This window comes from Macaca nemestrina, chromosome 7 (genome assembly GCF_043159975.1).
Source record: "Macaca nemestrina isolate mMacNem1 chromosome 7, mMacNem.hap1, whole genome shotgun sequence".
Lineage (NCBI taxonomy): Eukaryota > Metazoa > Chordata > Mammalia > Primates > Cercopithecidae > Macaca > Macaca nemestrina.
Genome location: NC_092131.1, coordinates 137,528,318 through 137,543,668, shown reverse-complemented (window position 1 = coordinate 137,543,668; position 15,351 = coordinate 137,528,318). Strand labels below are relative to the sequence as shown.

The 15,351-nt window shown below is 40.0% G+C and overlaps 1 protein-coding gene across 4 annotated transcripts in view; it reads left to right on the top strand.

Annotated features, from left to right (window-relative positions):
• The window catches only part of LOC105488614 (zinc finger protein 609), a 243,690-nt gene that overhangs the window by 57,061 nt on the left and 171,278 nt on the right, over positions 1–15,351 (top strand). Inside the window, exon 2 of one of the 4 annotated variants that reach the window (XM_071099355.1) lies at positions 2,849–2,881. The exons of the other annotated variants lie outside the window; for them this stretch is intronic. The gene's annotated coding sequence lies outside the window, so the exon portion shown is untranslated. The remainder of the gene's footprint in view (positions 1–2,848; positions 2,882–15,351) is intronic. 4 annotated transcript variants of the gene reach the window in all.

The following is a 15,351-nucleotide window of genomic DNA, read 5'->3' as shown; positions in this document are numbered from 1 at the left end:
AACAGCTATGAGGCCCAAACCATTCAAATTGGTTTTTGTTCCTTCCTTTCTTTTTTTGCCAGTTACATATAGTTGATTTTATAATGTTAAATATTATCCATTTAGTATACAAAGGTATTTTATGACAATAGAGCAGATCTTAGGATCCAGCTTCTCTATGTAGTGGAAGCTTTGGGTCCATGGAGTGAATATAGCTTAATGTAATGATTATTGTAGTATTTACATTTCAGTCCCAACCTTCATGTTCCTCACAGTGCCCACAAATTCCTTCCCTTTATTTCTATATGGTAACCTCAGATCTTACCCTTGAATTGAACAGAACTATCATGTAGGCAGAGCTGTTCTCCTCTTACCAACATAAATATTTCTGAGCCTAGTTTCGCTTTCTTAGGCCCATTGCCTTTTGGTAGGTCCTTTGAGGTATACCTTTCACCTTCTAGCCTTTTCTCACTTTCACCTTTAGATTCTACCTAAACTATGCCCTTTTTTTTTTTTTTTTAAGAGACTGGGTCTCACTACATTGCCCAAGTTGGACTTGAACTCCTGGGCTGAAGCAATTCTCCCACCTCTGCCTCCTGAGTAACTGGAACTATAGGCCTGCACTACTGAACCCAGCTTAAACCATACTTGGTTTTTTCTTTTTTTTTTTTGAGACGGAGTCGCACTCTGTTGTCCCAGGCTAGAGTGTAGTGGTGTGATCTGGATTCACTGCAACCTCCTCCTCCTGGGTTCAAGTGATTCTCCTGCCTTAGCCACCCCAGTAGCTAGGATTACAAGCGTGTACCACCACACCTGGCTAATTTTTGTATTTTTTGTAGTGATGGGTTTCACCGTATTGGCCAGGCTGGCCTTGAACTCCTGGGTTCAAGTGATCCTCCCACCTCGGCCTCCCAAAGTTCTGGGATTACAGGTGTGAACCACTGCACCCAGCCTTTCTTTTTTTTTTTTATCCTGCTTTAATTTTTTGTTGTTGTTTTTATTTCTGAAATAACATTTTACATTTGTTGTTGGTCTTGTCTTAAGCAAATGGAATTATATTTAGTTATGCAGATTTAGGAAGGGCTCCTCCTTTCTTCTCAAATAAAAATAACCAGGAAAAATCAGTCATTTTCGTATGTTCTACCTTGGATATTCATTATAGTCTGGGTATAGCATTGTCTGTATCTTGAAAAACTACTGTACTGCCTTTGACGGTGAGTTTGTTTTTGTTTTTTTTTTTTTGATGGTGAGATGTTTTACCCATAGTTCAAAATTGCTGTTACTGCCTAGAGATGACACTGCTATGAATAGTATACCTTATTTGAAGGCTTGGTGCTTTTAGGCATGGACTGGTGGCATCTCTTGGACAAGGCATTGCAGTTGCCCTGGAGGACTGGCCAAACAGAAGTTTTCATGTTGAAAAGCTGAGTAAAAATGACTCTGGGTGTAGGCCAATATAGTATCACTTGGGAAAAAGAAAAGCACAATGCGCCTCTCCCTGGGAAGCAGTTTGGCCAGGGCAAAGCTCCCAGAAATAGAAATTTAAGCTTATTGATTTGGGAAAGTCTTAGTGTTTGCCCCTCAGCCTTTGTGAAATGGATCTTCTTTTTAAAGGGGGGAGGGGTAGGATAGAGGAGACTTAAAGGCTTAAAATAATGTCCCCTCTGAACCATCTAATCACCTCCTCAGAACTAAGCAGGTAAGGCCAGGCGTGGTGGCTCACACCTGTAATCCCAGCAGTTTGGGAGGCCAAGGCAGGCGAATAACCTGAGGTCAAGAGTTCGAGACCAGCCTAGCTAACATGGTGAAATCCCATTTCTACTAAAAATACAACAAATTAACCAGTCGTAGTGGCACACACATGTAATCCCAGCTACTCTGGAGGCCTAGGCAGGAGAATTGCTTGAACCTGGGAGGCAAGGGTTACAGTGAGCTGAGATCCCGCCATTGTACTCCAGCTTGGGCAACAAGAGTGAAATTCTGTCTCAAAAAAAAAAAAAGAACTAAGCAGGTAAATGTCCTCATGTCACGGAAGAAAAGATCGACTTGTTTAGAAACCAAGTTAGGTAGGGCTATCTGTAGTTCATAGTAAATTACCAACCTGAAGTGGCATTCAGGCCAGAGAAAATTCCGGGAAGATAGTTGGAAAATAAAACCCAATGACATTTTCATATTTAACTAAAATTTTCAGATCTCTCATTGTTCTTATTCCTTAGTCATATTTCACCCTCCTTCCTGTTTTACATCTAATAACCTGAAGCAGAAGAGGGCCAGGCCAGTCCTACTTTAATCTCTTCCATTCCCCTGCCCCCATGGAGTATATTACTTAGTTTTAAAAATTTATTTGTATTTGTTTTTTGTTTATTCAGTCTTGCTGAATTAAGCAGGAACCTCATAGAGGTGGGGTTTTATTTGTTTGTTTGTGTTTTGTTTTGTTTTGAGACAGAGTCTCACTCTGTTGCCCAGGCTGGAGTGCAGTGGCGCAATCCCGCCTCCTGAGTTCAAGAGATTCTCCTGCCACAGCCTCCCAAGTATTTGGGATGACAAGCACGCGCCACCACCCACACCCAGCAAATTTTTGTATTTTTGGTAGAGATGGGGTTTCACCATGTTGTCCAGGCTGGTCTCAAACTCCTGAACTCAAGTGACCCTCCTGCCTCAATCCTCCAAAATGCTGGATTACAGGTGTGAGCCACCATGCCCACCCAAAGAATACTTTTAAGGAAAACTTAGATTTTATTGCGGTGCCACTATATACTGGGCATTCATTAAGAATATATATATTTGTGTTAATCTTGTATTGATCTTATCTTAGGGATGGTTCCTTATAATTGCATTTATCTTGCTTACGTGTTTCTATATCTTTCAGAACCATTTCCAGAATTAATCAGGCTACCAAACAGTAAGTCCAATCTTAGTTTATCAACTCGTAGGATGATTCTGATTTTAAAAATTTTCACCAGGTTCCAGCAGTCCCTTATACTATATCAATTTCTTCTCTCTTTAACCCTTACTCTGGAAACCTTTTACTTGATAATGTTTGTTTGGCTCTTCCTTATTTAATTGGGAGTTTTAAACTTCTTGCTTTAATAATATAGCATTAGCTGATTTTAAAATTACCTCTGGGCTGGGCACCTCGGCCTCCCAAAGTGCTGTAATCCCAGCACTTTGGGAGGCCGAGGAGGTGGATCACCTGAGGTCAGGAGTTCAAGACCAGCCTGGTCAACATGGTGAAAATCCATCTCTACTAAAAAATACAAAAATTAGGTGGGTGTGGTGGTGCGTGCCTGTAGTCCCAGCTTCTCAGGAGTCTGAGGCAGAAGAATCACTTGAACCTGGGAAGTGCAGGCTGCAGTGGGCCGAGATCATGCCACTGCATTCCAGCCTAGGCGACAGAGGGAGATTCTGTCTCAAACAAAACAAAACAAAATTCCCTATGATTCAACAGATCCTATATGGGATGCTTTATAACAAAATTAATGTTTTTCTGGACTTACAGGTTGGAGGGCTGTCCTAGTCAAGCTGTTCAAGTTTATGGATTCTCATTTAGTTCATCCAACAAATAATTATTAAATAACTACCATGTGCTATGCTGTGTGCTGGCACTTAGGATAAAGAGTTGAAGCCAGGCATGGTGGCTCGCACCTGTAGTTCCAGCTACTTGGAAGGCTGAGTTGGGAGGTTCCTGTGAGCCCGGGAGTTCAAATCCAGCCTGGACAACATAGCAAGACCCCATCTTAAAAAAACCAGAAGTTGAATGAAATGAATGTGGTCTCTGCTCTGTGGAGTGTGTGTATATATATATGATACATACATTTTTTAAAAATACATACATATATATATATATTTAGACACTCTGTCACCCAGGCTGGAGTACAGTGGCACATTCTTGGCCCACTATAACCTCTGCCTCCTGGGCTCAAGTGATCCTCCCAACTCAACCTCCCAAGTATTTAGGACTACAGGCGCGTGCCACCACACCTGGCCAGTTTTTGTATTTTTTTGTAGAGACAGGGTTTCACCATATTGCCCAGGCTGATTTTGAACCCCTGGGCTCAAGTGATCCACCCACCGTGGCCTCCCAAAGTGCTGGGATTACAAGTGTGAGCCATCATGCCAGGTTACTGGAGTTTATATTCTAATGGGGGAGACAGACAAATTGGGTATTATAACAAACTCTGATGAGTAATGATAACATAGGGTATTGTGGGTACATATAGCAGTGGTGGCCAGAGTATAGTGTAGGATCAAGGAAGATCTCTGATCAAAAGAGGTGACAGAGATCTCTAACCTCTCTGATAGTTAAATAGAGACCCAAAGGAATAAGGTAGAATTAGACAGGTGATAGAGAGAGGGCAAAAGGCTTGTGCCAGGTGAGAGAATAGCATAATCAAGGGCTCAATGGTAAGACTAATCTTGGGGCATGAGAAGAACTGGAAGAAGTGCACTATGACTAGAGGAGGAGGAATACAATGGTAAGATGAGGCTGGAGTGCTATGGGGTCAGATGGTAGAAGGCCTTAAAAGCCTTGTTCTGCCGGGCGCGGTGGCTCAAGCCTGTAATCCCAGCACTTTGGGAGGCCAAGACGGGCGGATCACAAGGTCAGGAGATTGAGACCAGCCTGGCTAATATGGTGAAACCCCGTCTCTACTAAAAAATACAAAAAACTAGCCGGGTGAGGTGGTGGGCGCCTGTAGTCCCAGCTACTCGGGAGGCTGAGGCAGGAGAATGGCGTAGACCCGGGAGGCGGAGCTTGCAGTGAGCTGAGATGCGGCCACTGCACTTCAGCCTGGGCGACAGAGCGAGACTCCGTCTCAAAAAAAAAAAAAAAAAAAAAAAGCCTTGTTAAAGGATTTGGATTTCATCCTAACATCTGCCGAAAAGTATTGTTAGACTTTTTAGATTACAGTGATTGATTTTTGAGTTTTTAAAGAATTACTCTTCATATCATCTGCAGAGGGGATTGGAGAGCAAGATTGGAGGCAGTTAAGAACCTGTTAGCATAGTTAGCATAGACCTATTAAGATTGGCAGACAGCTGGACCAGAATAGTATTAATAGGAAAGTGGGTAGATTTGAGAGAATAGAAGTTCAATTGATAGTATCTTGGTAATTGATACCTTGTTGGGAAGAGATTGAAGAAGAAGTCAAGAGTCATGTCCAGATTTTGGACATGAACCAAGTTGTTCATGGAACTACTTACTGATAGGAGGGAACACTGAAAAGGGACAAGTTTGCAGGGAATGATAATGAGTTTAACTTTGGACATGTTTTGAGGTGCTTGCGCTGCCTGTGCTGGGGATAATAATGGTAAGCAAAATAGATTTGATCCTGCTCTTTCTAGGGCATACGGTTTAGTAGGGGAGATAGAATGGAATCAAACAATCATGCACATCTATCATTATACAATATTAAAATTATAAAAGTGAAAGTTACAGGGTGCTGAGAGCCTATAATTAGGAACTGACCCATTCTTTGGGGGCGGGGGGAGCTGGGTCAGGGAAAATATCCATTAAGAAGTTTGAGTAAATATCTGAAGGATGAATGGTAGTTAATTTGGAAGAGGGAGTTGAATGAATGAACAACCAAGTAGAAATGTCTCTTGAGGACTGGATATGTGAGAGAGAACTGGAAATCTAAAGATTTAAGAGTTATTAATGTGAACACATAAATGGTAATTGATGCCACAGAAGTGAGTGCACTTACCCAGGAAGAATGTGTCTGTGTTGAATGAAGGGGGCTCATTATGGGTCACTGAGGAACGCTAAGAAGGTAGCTACCTTCGATGGCATATTAGGAACTGCTTCCTTGTGTCCCAGAGAGAATACAAAACCCACAACTGCGAACATATGTCTATACAGACATTTTAAAATCCACTGAAAGAGGTTATAGAATTTGCTTGGTTTTGTAGTTAGAATTGGTTTTATTGGATTGAGGCACACTTTAAGGAAAAGTTCCTTTCTCATGCCACTTACGAACAATGAAAGCATTGCTTTTTATTTTAACCACTTGCCATATTTTCCCTGCCTGGCATCATTACTCTCAACTTTTTTAGTTTTCCTTTTTTCTTTTTTGACCTAATTTTCAGTTACTTAAACTCTCAACTTCTAATAGTATTAAAATGAAAGCATAGACATTGTAATCAGGCCTATGTTTGAATCCCAGCACTGACTGCCATTTAATATATATAGGATCTTCTGCAAATTACCTCTCCGTATCTCATTTTCCTTAGATTTTATATGGTTTTAATTTAAAGGATCTAAAAGTATACTGTAAATGCACAGTATATGGAGGTTATAGTATAATAGTTATAGGTCAGCAACAAATGTTTGTTCTATTTTCCTTTCTCCTTGCAGCCTCTCTTGTTTTTCCAGGCAGGTGAGTAGTTTCATCTGTGATCATTTATGCTCTGTACCACCTCCTCATGGCAGTATGTTACAGAATCTTTGCTGCCAGAGCAAAAGGAGTCTTGCATTTTTGTGGCAAAAGTCCTTTCTGGAGAAGCAGTACAGGAAGGTTTCTGGGTTGCTGTAACCAGGATTTTTCAACAACAACACTATTGACATTTGGGGCTAGGGTAATTCTTTGTTGTTGGGGTTGTCCAGTTTATTGTAGGATGTTTCACAGCATCCATATCTTTACCGTATTCGCTCCAAGGTAAGACAACCAAAAATGTCCCCAGACACTGCCACATATCCCCTGGAGGGCAAAGTTTTTGTTTGAGCACTATTTGCTAAAATATTATTGTTGTGGATGCTATTTATATGACTGTGTGTTCAGTTTGTGAAAATGCAGAGTTGTACATATATGATATAGGTAGTTTTCTGTTGTGAATGTTGTTTCCATAGAAGGTAGAAAACCAAAGGCAGTTAGCTAGACTCCCTAACCTGTGTCTCAGTTTTTATTTTCCCCAAATCTCTATTTTTCTTTTTATTTTTTTATTCACATTTTCTTAAATTTTTGGCTAATTTTTTTTCCCCACGCGTTCCGGTATTCTCCCCAAATCTCTAATAGGTGAGGTGAAATTAAGGGAAAAAAGAGTTCACCATAGAATGGGAAGACAGCAAAAAGTAGCCTGAGAGACTGACTTCCAAATGTCTCTTCAATTCCTAGCTGTTAGGATATGGAATTCAACCAAGGGAAATTTCCATTTCAAGATTTCAGAAATAAGCTCTGGGTACGGGACAGAATTAAATTACCAGCCGAAGAGATTCTTTTTTGTTTGTTGGTTTTTTTCTTGAGAGAGAGTCTCGCTCTGTGGCCCAGGCTGGAGTGCAGTGGAATCTCAGCTCACTGCAAGCTCCGCCTCCCGGGTTCACGCCATTCTCCTGCCTCAGCCTCCTGAGTAGCTGGGACTACAGGCGCCCGCCACCTCGCCCAGCTGGTTTTTTTGTATTTTTGTAGTAGAGACGGGGTTTCACCGTGTTAGCCAGGATGGTCTCGATCCCCTGACTTCGTGATCCGCCTGTCTCGGGCTCCCAAAGTGCTGGGATTACAGGCTTGAGCCACCGCGCCCGGCAGAAGAGATTCTTTTATTATCTTTCTTCCCACCTTCTCTGCTACACTGTGACAGCAAAGGAGAGGCTCACCTGGTTTTGGTCGCTTCAGCTGCTATCTTTACCTGATGGCCACTGAAGTTATTTCTGAAAGTGTTTGCTTTTACTTTTAATATAAAATCTTTCCGTTCTTCTTTACTTTGTAAAGGTGGGTAGAAAGTCGTTCCATATTAGATAATGTTGACTACTCCCAGAGAAGTCTTTGGATAGCACCCAAGCTGGAAGCAACAGGTTAAGTAACCCACGTCCATGTCTTGAGAGGAGTCCAAGAAAAGATCCCTTTTTGAAGTTTGAAAGATCCTGTAAAGAGAGGGCAGACCTTGGGCCAAGCAGCCTTTGAGGTGGTAACCAGCTCATAAACAAGAGCTGGCATGTGCCAACAAAGTCTCTCATCCTGGCTCCAGAGTTGGCTGAGGAGAGAAATTTGTGGAAGCCTGTGTAAATGGAGGCTTGTTCTTGGCTTTGGCTTTTGTGTGGCTGAAAATGCAGTAGGGAGGGATCTTGGACTTGGTCTCTGGGGTGTAGGCATTTCCCTGAGAGGAGGATTTTTTTTCCTTTCCATATTTTTTCCTCCCTGTCCTTCCCTTAGTGTTAACATTTCAAGGTACAGGAAATGATTGGATACTGAGTGTTTTACAACTCTTTTAAGACAGCCTATTAATATTCTGCTGCCAAGACGATAGCCAGGAGAAATTTAGTTCGAAGCAAGGCTCATAACTTTTATGAAAATACCCTAAGCAGGGAACCCTCAATTTATTTTGAAGTGTTTGAGTTTTACTAAAAGCCCATCATTGCCAGTGTGGTTTTTTAAAATGGACAGCCCTAGTGGCTAAGGAGACCAGTAAGACCTGGAGTTGGCAGCAGAGTGAGCCATCTGAGGAAAATGGGAAGAGGAGTATTGGTGTGGGAAAGAGGTGCAACTGTGCCACTGGATCCCTGTCCCTTCATTATTCTTTACTGGCCCTGGCAGCTGTCAAAGTTTGCTTAATAGAGTTGTGGGCTGGAGATTGTTTCTTAATCTCCGTATAGGAGTACCAAGCTCCAGCTGTGTTATCTAGGCTCTGGGGCCCTGGCACTTGGCTAACTAATGCTGAGGCATCTGGTGACTTGAGACAAAAGCCTATTTTGTCAGAGAGAAGATTGGGCAAAGTGCAAGCATTGTTATCTCTAATGCCCCCAGGGCAAACTGTCTACTTGGCAAGTGAGAATGCCTTGATCTTGTGAGTTTACAGCAACCTGTCCACTTGGTTTTATGTGTCTTTGAGATTATTTTCTACTAACGAGGTTTTAGCATTCTGGCATTGAAATCTATAAGTGCTTTATTGTAAAGAATTTGGAAAATGCAGAAAAGTAAAAGGAAGAACATAAAAATTGTACTTCATTCTACCAGATTTTTAAGAGAAGAATTTCTTTAATGTTGTGGAACTGGCTGAGATTATTGGTTCAGGACTGGCTTGGGCATGATCTATACCTCATGAATCTCAACCCTGTCCCTTTAAGCATCTTTAATTTTTCCATTAGAGATCTGACCTGGTTTGGCCCTGCTTTGCTAGATTTTCTTACAATTGATGTGATCTCACACTGGACTATGAAACTCATCTTCTGTGTTTAGCTTTTTATAACTTGTCTCAAACCAATTTTTTATCTTCATTTGTGATTGTCTTCAGAAGTCTGGGTGTTTGTTTTTTTAAACTGATGGTGGTGAGTATGTAGGGGGAGAGTAGTTTTACAATTTTTAAAGACTTAATGTTGACCTGCTTTCTTCTCTTTGGAAAGAGGTGTTTGTGATGTCAGTTAACATAATTTGCTTTTGTTGATAAGCTTGCTCAATACATAAGCTTATGAGATTTCTAGTTGTATAAAAAGAAAAGGACTATCTTTCATGTTTTCTTTTCCTCTGCTGGAGTAACATTTTAGTTAAGGAAGTTGCACAAAAACAAACCCATCTTTTTTCTGTATAATTTTCTATATGGATTTCTATGTTGAACAGCCTAGACCTTTTGTCTCTTCGATGTTTACATAGATGTTTAGATTTAACTTTTAATACATTTGTGGTTTAAAAAAAAAAAAGGAAATTTTGGTGCAATAGAGAAATGTATTTTGGATTTATTTATTGTTCCTTTTAAATGTTAAAATTAGGCAGGAATACAGTACTTTCAGCCTATTGTCTAAGAGTACTCTTTGACATTTACAATATCAGGTATAGGCATTTCCAAAAGAAATCTTCTTTAACATACCATACCCTTAATGATCTTTTGACAGGACAGAAATGGGGAGAAATGTTAGCAGGGTATATTTTAATTTATATTCTCTAAAAGTATACATTCTATAGTGTGACGAATTATTATAGATTTTATTTTCTTCTGTGTTTAGCTTTTTATAACTTATCTCAAACCAATTTTTTATCTTCATTTGTGATTGTCTTCAGAAGTCTGGGTGTTTGGTTTTTTTAAACTGATGGTGGTGAGTATGTAGGGGGAGAGTAGTTTTACAATTTTTAAAGACTTAATGTTGACCTGCTCAAAACTTACCTCAAAAATTGGTTTGAGATAAGTTATAAAAAGCTAAACACTCCTTGCATAACTGGAGAGAAAGAGCTTCCAATTAAAGTAATTATGCTAGCAGCTCTGAGACTACTCTTTGTAACTGGTGTCAGCACTTTGGTTTGAAGAAATCAGATCAGGATTGACTGCCTAATAGTAGGCTTTTACCTAGAGCCTGACATAAGAATTTCAGGAAATCTGGGAAAATCTTTGAAAATCTTCTATATTATAGGCTGGGCACAGTGGCTCAAATCTGTAATCCCAGCACTTTGGGAGGCTGAGGCAGGAGGATCACTTAAGGTGAGGAGTTTGAAACCAGCCTGGCCAACATGGTGAAACCCTGTCTCTAAAAATATAAAATTAGCCAGTTATGGTGATACACACTTGTAATCCCAGCTACTTGGGAGACTGAGGTGAGAGGATCGCTTGAACCTGGGAGGCAGAGATTGAAGTGAGCAGAGATCACGCCATTGCACTCCAGCCTGGGCAACAGAGCGAGACTCCGTCTCAAAAAAAAAAAAAAAAGAAAAGAAAATCTTCTATGTTATAAACTTAAATTTCATGTGAATGGAAGATTGAGAAATGATGGCTGATGGCCTAAGCGTGGGTAGAATTTCAGTTTTTTGCATGTTTATCAGATGGCTTTAATGTTCTTGCCTTTTCCTGGTTATTATTTTAAAAAGTAGTGTTTCCAGAACCCATTTAACAACTGATAACTGGAAAATTTTTTGTGAGAGGTTAGCTAGACAGGTTATATGGTTTTTTTTTGTTTTTGTTTTTGTTTTTCCCTCATACAGTTTTTTTAAAAAATTGAGAAATCATATTTTCTTTTTTTTTTTTAGTATACAATTCAGTGGTTTATACTATATTCACAAACTGTAACCATCACATCACGCATTCCAGAATATTTTTATTTCCTCAAAAAGAAATCCTGTACCCATCAGCAGTCACCCTCATTCTTCATTTTCCTCAGCCCCTGGCAGTCTACTTCTGTCTCTCTAGAAATTTCATGTAAATGGAGTCATATAATCTGTGGCCTTTGGCTGGGCACAATGGCTCACGCCTGTAATCCCAGCACTTTGGGAGGCTGAGGTGGGCAGATCATGAAGTCAGGAGTTCGAGACCAGCCTGACCAACATAGTGAAATCCTGTCTCTACTAAAAATACAAAAATTAGCCGGGCATGGTGACACTTGCCTATAGTCCCAGCTACTTGGGAGGCTGAGGCAGGAGAATTGCTTGAATCTGGGAGGTGGAGGTTGCAATGAGGCAAGATTGTGTCATTGCACTCCAGACTGGGCGACAGAGCGAGACTCCATCTCAAAAAAAAAAAAAAAAAAGTGGCCTTTTGTGTCTGACTCCTTTCATTTAGCATAATCCATTTTGTAGCATGTATCAGCAATACTCCATTCCTCTTTATGGTTGAATAATATTCCATTATGTAGATATACCACATTTGTTTATCCATCAGGTGATGGATATTTGGTTTTTTCCCTTATTTTGACTGTTATGGATAATGCTGCTATGAACATTCATATACAAGTTTGTGTGTGGACGTATGTCTTCAGTTTTTTTCATTATATACCTAGGGATAGAATTGCTGGGTTATATGGTAACTCTGTTTAACTTTGTTTAGAGCTGGCAAACTGTTTGCCAGAATGTAAATGGCTGTGCCATTTTACATTCCCACTAGCAATGTACAAGGATTCCAATTTCCCCATACTCTCAACAATACTTGTTACTGTTCATTTGTTTAATAGCCATCCTGGTGGGTGTAAAGTGGTATCTCATTGTGGTTTTGACTTACATTTCTTTAATAACTAATGATTCAGAGCATCTTTTCATGTGCTTATGTGCTTGTATATCTCCTTTGAAGATACCTGATTCTTTGTCGATATTTTAATTAGGTTGTCTTTGTAAGAATATACTCCGGATATTAGTGTCTTCTAAGATTTTTATGGTTATAGCTCTTACATTTAGGTCTTTGATCCATTTTGAGTTATTTTTTCTATATGGTGTGAAGTAGGGATCCAGCTTCATTCTTTTACATGTAGATATGCAGTTTTCCTACACCAATTATTGAAAAGACTATTCTTACCCTGCATTGGATTTTCTTGACATCCTTATTGAAAGTTAATTGACCATAAATGTATGGGCTTTTGTCTAGACTCTTAGTTTTGTTCCATTGATCAACATGTCTATCCTTATGGCAGTATTATAATCTTGGTTACTCATCTTTGTAGTAAGTGTTGAGAATTGTGAGTCTTTCAGCTTTATTCTTCTTTTTGAGATTGTTTTGGCTATTCTGAGTCCTTTGCATTTCCATATGAATTTTAGGATCAGCTTGTCAATTTCTGCAAGAAGCAGGCTAGAATTTTGATGGAGATTGCATTGAATCTGTCAGTTTGGAGAGTTCTGCAATCTTAACAATATAAAATCTTCCAATCCATGAACATGAGATGTCTTTCAATTTTTTTAGAACTTCTTTAATTTCCATCAATGATGTTTTGTAGTTTCAGTGTATAAATCTTGCACTTTTTTTTGTTTGTTTGTTTGTTTTTTGAGACAGAGTCTTACTCTGTCCCCCAGGCAGGGGTACAGTGGCACAATCTTGGCTTGGGTCACTGCAGCCTCCACCCACCAGTTTCAAGCAATTCTCCTGTTTCAGCCTCCCGAATAACTGGGACTACAGGTGCGTGCCACTACGCCCAGCTAATTTTTTGAATTTTTAGTAGAGATCAGGTTTCACCATGTTGGCCAGGCTGGTTTCGAACTCCTGGCCTCAAGTGATCCGCCTGCTTTGGCCTCCCAAAGTGCAGGGATTACAAGCATGAGCTACCGTGCTCAACTCTGCTTTTTCTTTTCTTTTTTTTTTTTTTAAGCCAGTCAAATTTAGGGGTTGTATACCAAAATGTTGCACTTCTTTTGTTAAATTTATTCCTCAGGATTTTATTTTTTTAGTTGTTATTGTAAATGGAATTGTTTTCTCGATTTCATATTTGGATTATTCATTGCTAGAGTACAGAAATACTATTGTTTTGTCTATACTGATCTTGTATCTTACAACCTTGTGGAATTCATTTGTTGACTCTGATATGATTTTTGTGCATTCCTTAGGATTTTCTATGTATGAGATCATGTTATCTGCACATTGAGATCATTTTACTTCTTTCTTACAATCTCGATGTCTTTTTTCTTTATTTCTTGCCTAATTTTTCTAACTATAACCTCCAGTACAATGTTGAATAGAAGTGGCAAGAGCAGATATCCTTAACTTCTTCACTGATTTTAAGGAGTAACTTTCAGTCTTAATTATTAAATATGATGTTAATTAACTGTGGACTTTTTATAGATGACTTTTATCAATATGGGATTTTTTTTTTCTTAGAGATGGGGTCTTGCCCTGTCATTCACAGCTTACTGCAATGGCATAATCACAGTCCACTGCAGCCTTGACCTCCCAGGCTCAAGCAATCCTCCTACCTCAGCCTTGCAAGTAGCTGGGACTACAGACACATGCCACCACATGTGGCTATTTTTGTTTTGTTTTGTTTTTGTAGACACAGGGTTTCACTATGTTGCCAGTCTAGTCTCAAACTCTTGGGCTCAAATGATCTTCCCACCTCGGCAATCCCAAAGTGCTGGGATTATAGGCATAAGGCACCATACCCAGCCCAATATGAGATTTTGAACATTTATACTGTAGTTTGAGATTTTAAAGTATGTTGATATTTTTCAGAACAAGTTAATTATTGAGGGATAAGTGAGGAAGGAGGCTTAGAGAAACCTCTGGAATGTAAAGCACACAAGATTGAGAGCACCTAGCTTCTGGTGTCCATTCCCCTACTTAAGCTAAGTAACATTGGAAATTCTGTTTAATTCTTTGTGCTTCCTTCATTCATGCTTTCTGTTCATCACATATTTATTGATCATCTAGTTTACCGGGTATTTTGAGGATGCAGGGTTAAAAGACTAACGGCTGTCTGAGTCGTTGTCCTCAGATATCAGTTACACTCCATTCCCAACACTTTTCTTTTTTTTCTGTAAAGATGGAGGTGTTGGGCATATGTTGATTTGTGGGGACATGTTACAGCCCTGCTTATTTTCAGAGTTCAGTATATTCTCAGTGTTAAGACCAGCCGTAAACGTAAGATAGCATGAGTACTACCTATGTGTCAGTCTCTTACACAATTATTATTTCAAACTACTGTAGGTATAGCAGTGACTCCCAAATATCCATTCCCTGCCCTGACATCTTTCCTAAATTTGACCATGATTTCCAGTTGCCTAACAGATTTCCTTGCTTACTTGTCCCAAATGTACTTCAAATTCACAAAGTTCAAAGAAAAGTCATAATTTGTCCCTAAAGTCCTCCTGTCTCCATTCCTTTCTCTAGTACTTTCTCAATTTTAGTAGTGGGAATACTTCTACCCAGTCACCCAAACTAGAAACTTGTGAGTCATCCTTGATACCTTTCCCTCACTGCTCACATCTAGTACATCACAAAGGTTCTTTAAGAGATTATCTCCTGCTTGTCTCTTGTAACTTCCCCTCTTTATACTTGTTGCCACTTCCTTTGTTGAGACCCTCATCATTTTTAACGTGGACCAAACTCTACTCTTACCCCCTTTCTTTCCCACATGTCATTCAGGATCCAACTTAAATATCACTTTCTCTTTACAGCATATTCTTGTTAGCCAGTTCCTTAAACTTCCAAATGAAATTAAACACCTATTAATTTTATAGAAATATTGAATATTATATAGGGGTTAATAGCACAAATTATAGAAGTATACAGGCCTGAGTTTGAATCCTGGCTCCACAGAGTGAGGCTCCTATCTCACTCTGTTGCCCAGGCTGGAGTGCGATGGCGTGATCTTGGCTCACTGCGACTCCGCCTCCTGGGTTCAAGCGATTCTGCTGCCTCAGCTTCCCGAGTAGCCGGGACTACAGGTGCTTGCCACCGCGCCCGGCTAATTTTTGAATTTTTTAGTAGAGACGGGGTTTCACCATATTAGCCAGGCTGGTCTTGAACTCCTGACCTCATGATCCAGAATCCTGGCTCTTTTTTATTGGTGGGGGTTTTTAAAACAATTTTTTTTTTTTTTTTTTTTTTTTTTTTTTTTTTTTTTGAGACGGAGTCATGCTCTGTCGCCCAGGCTGGAGTGCAGTGGCCGGATCTCAGCTCACTGCAAGCTCCACCTCCCGGGTTCACGCCATTCTCCTGCCTCAGCCTCCCAAGTAGCTGGGACTACAGGCGCCCGCCACTTTGCCC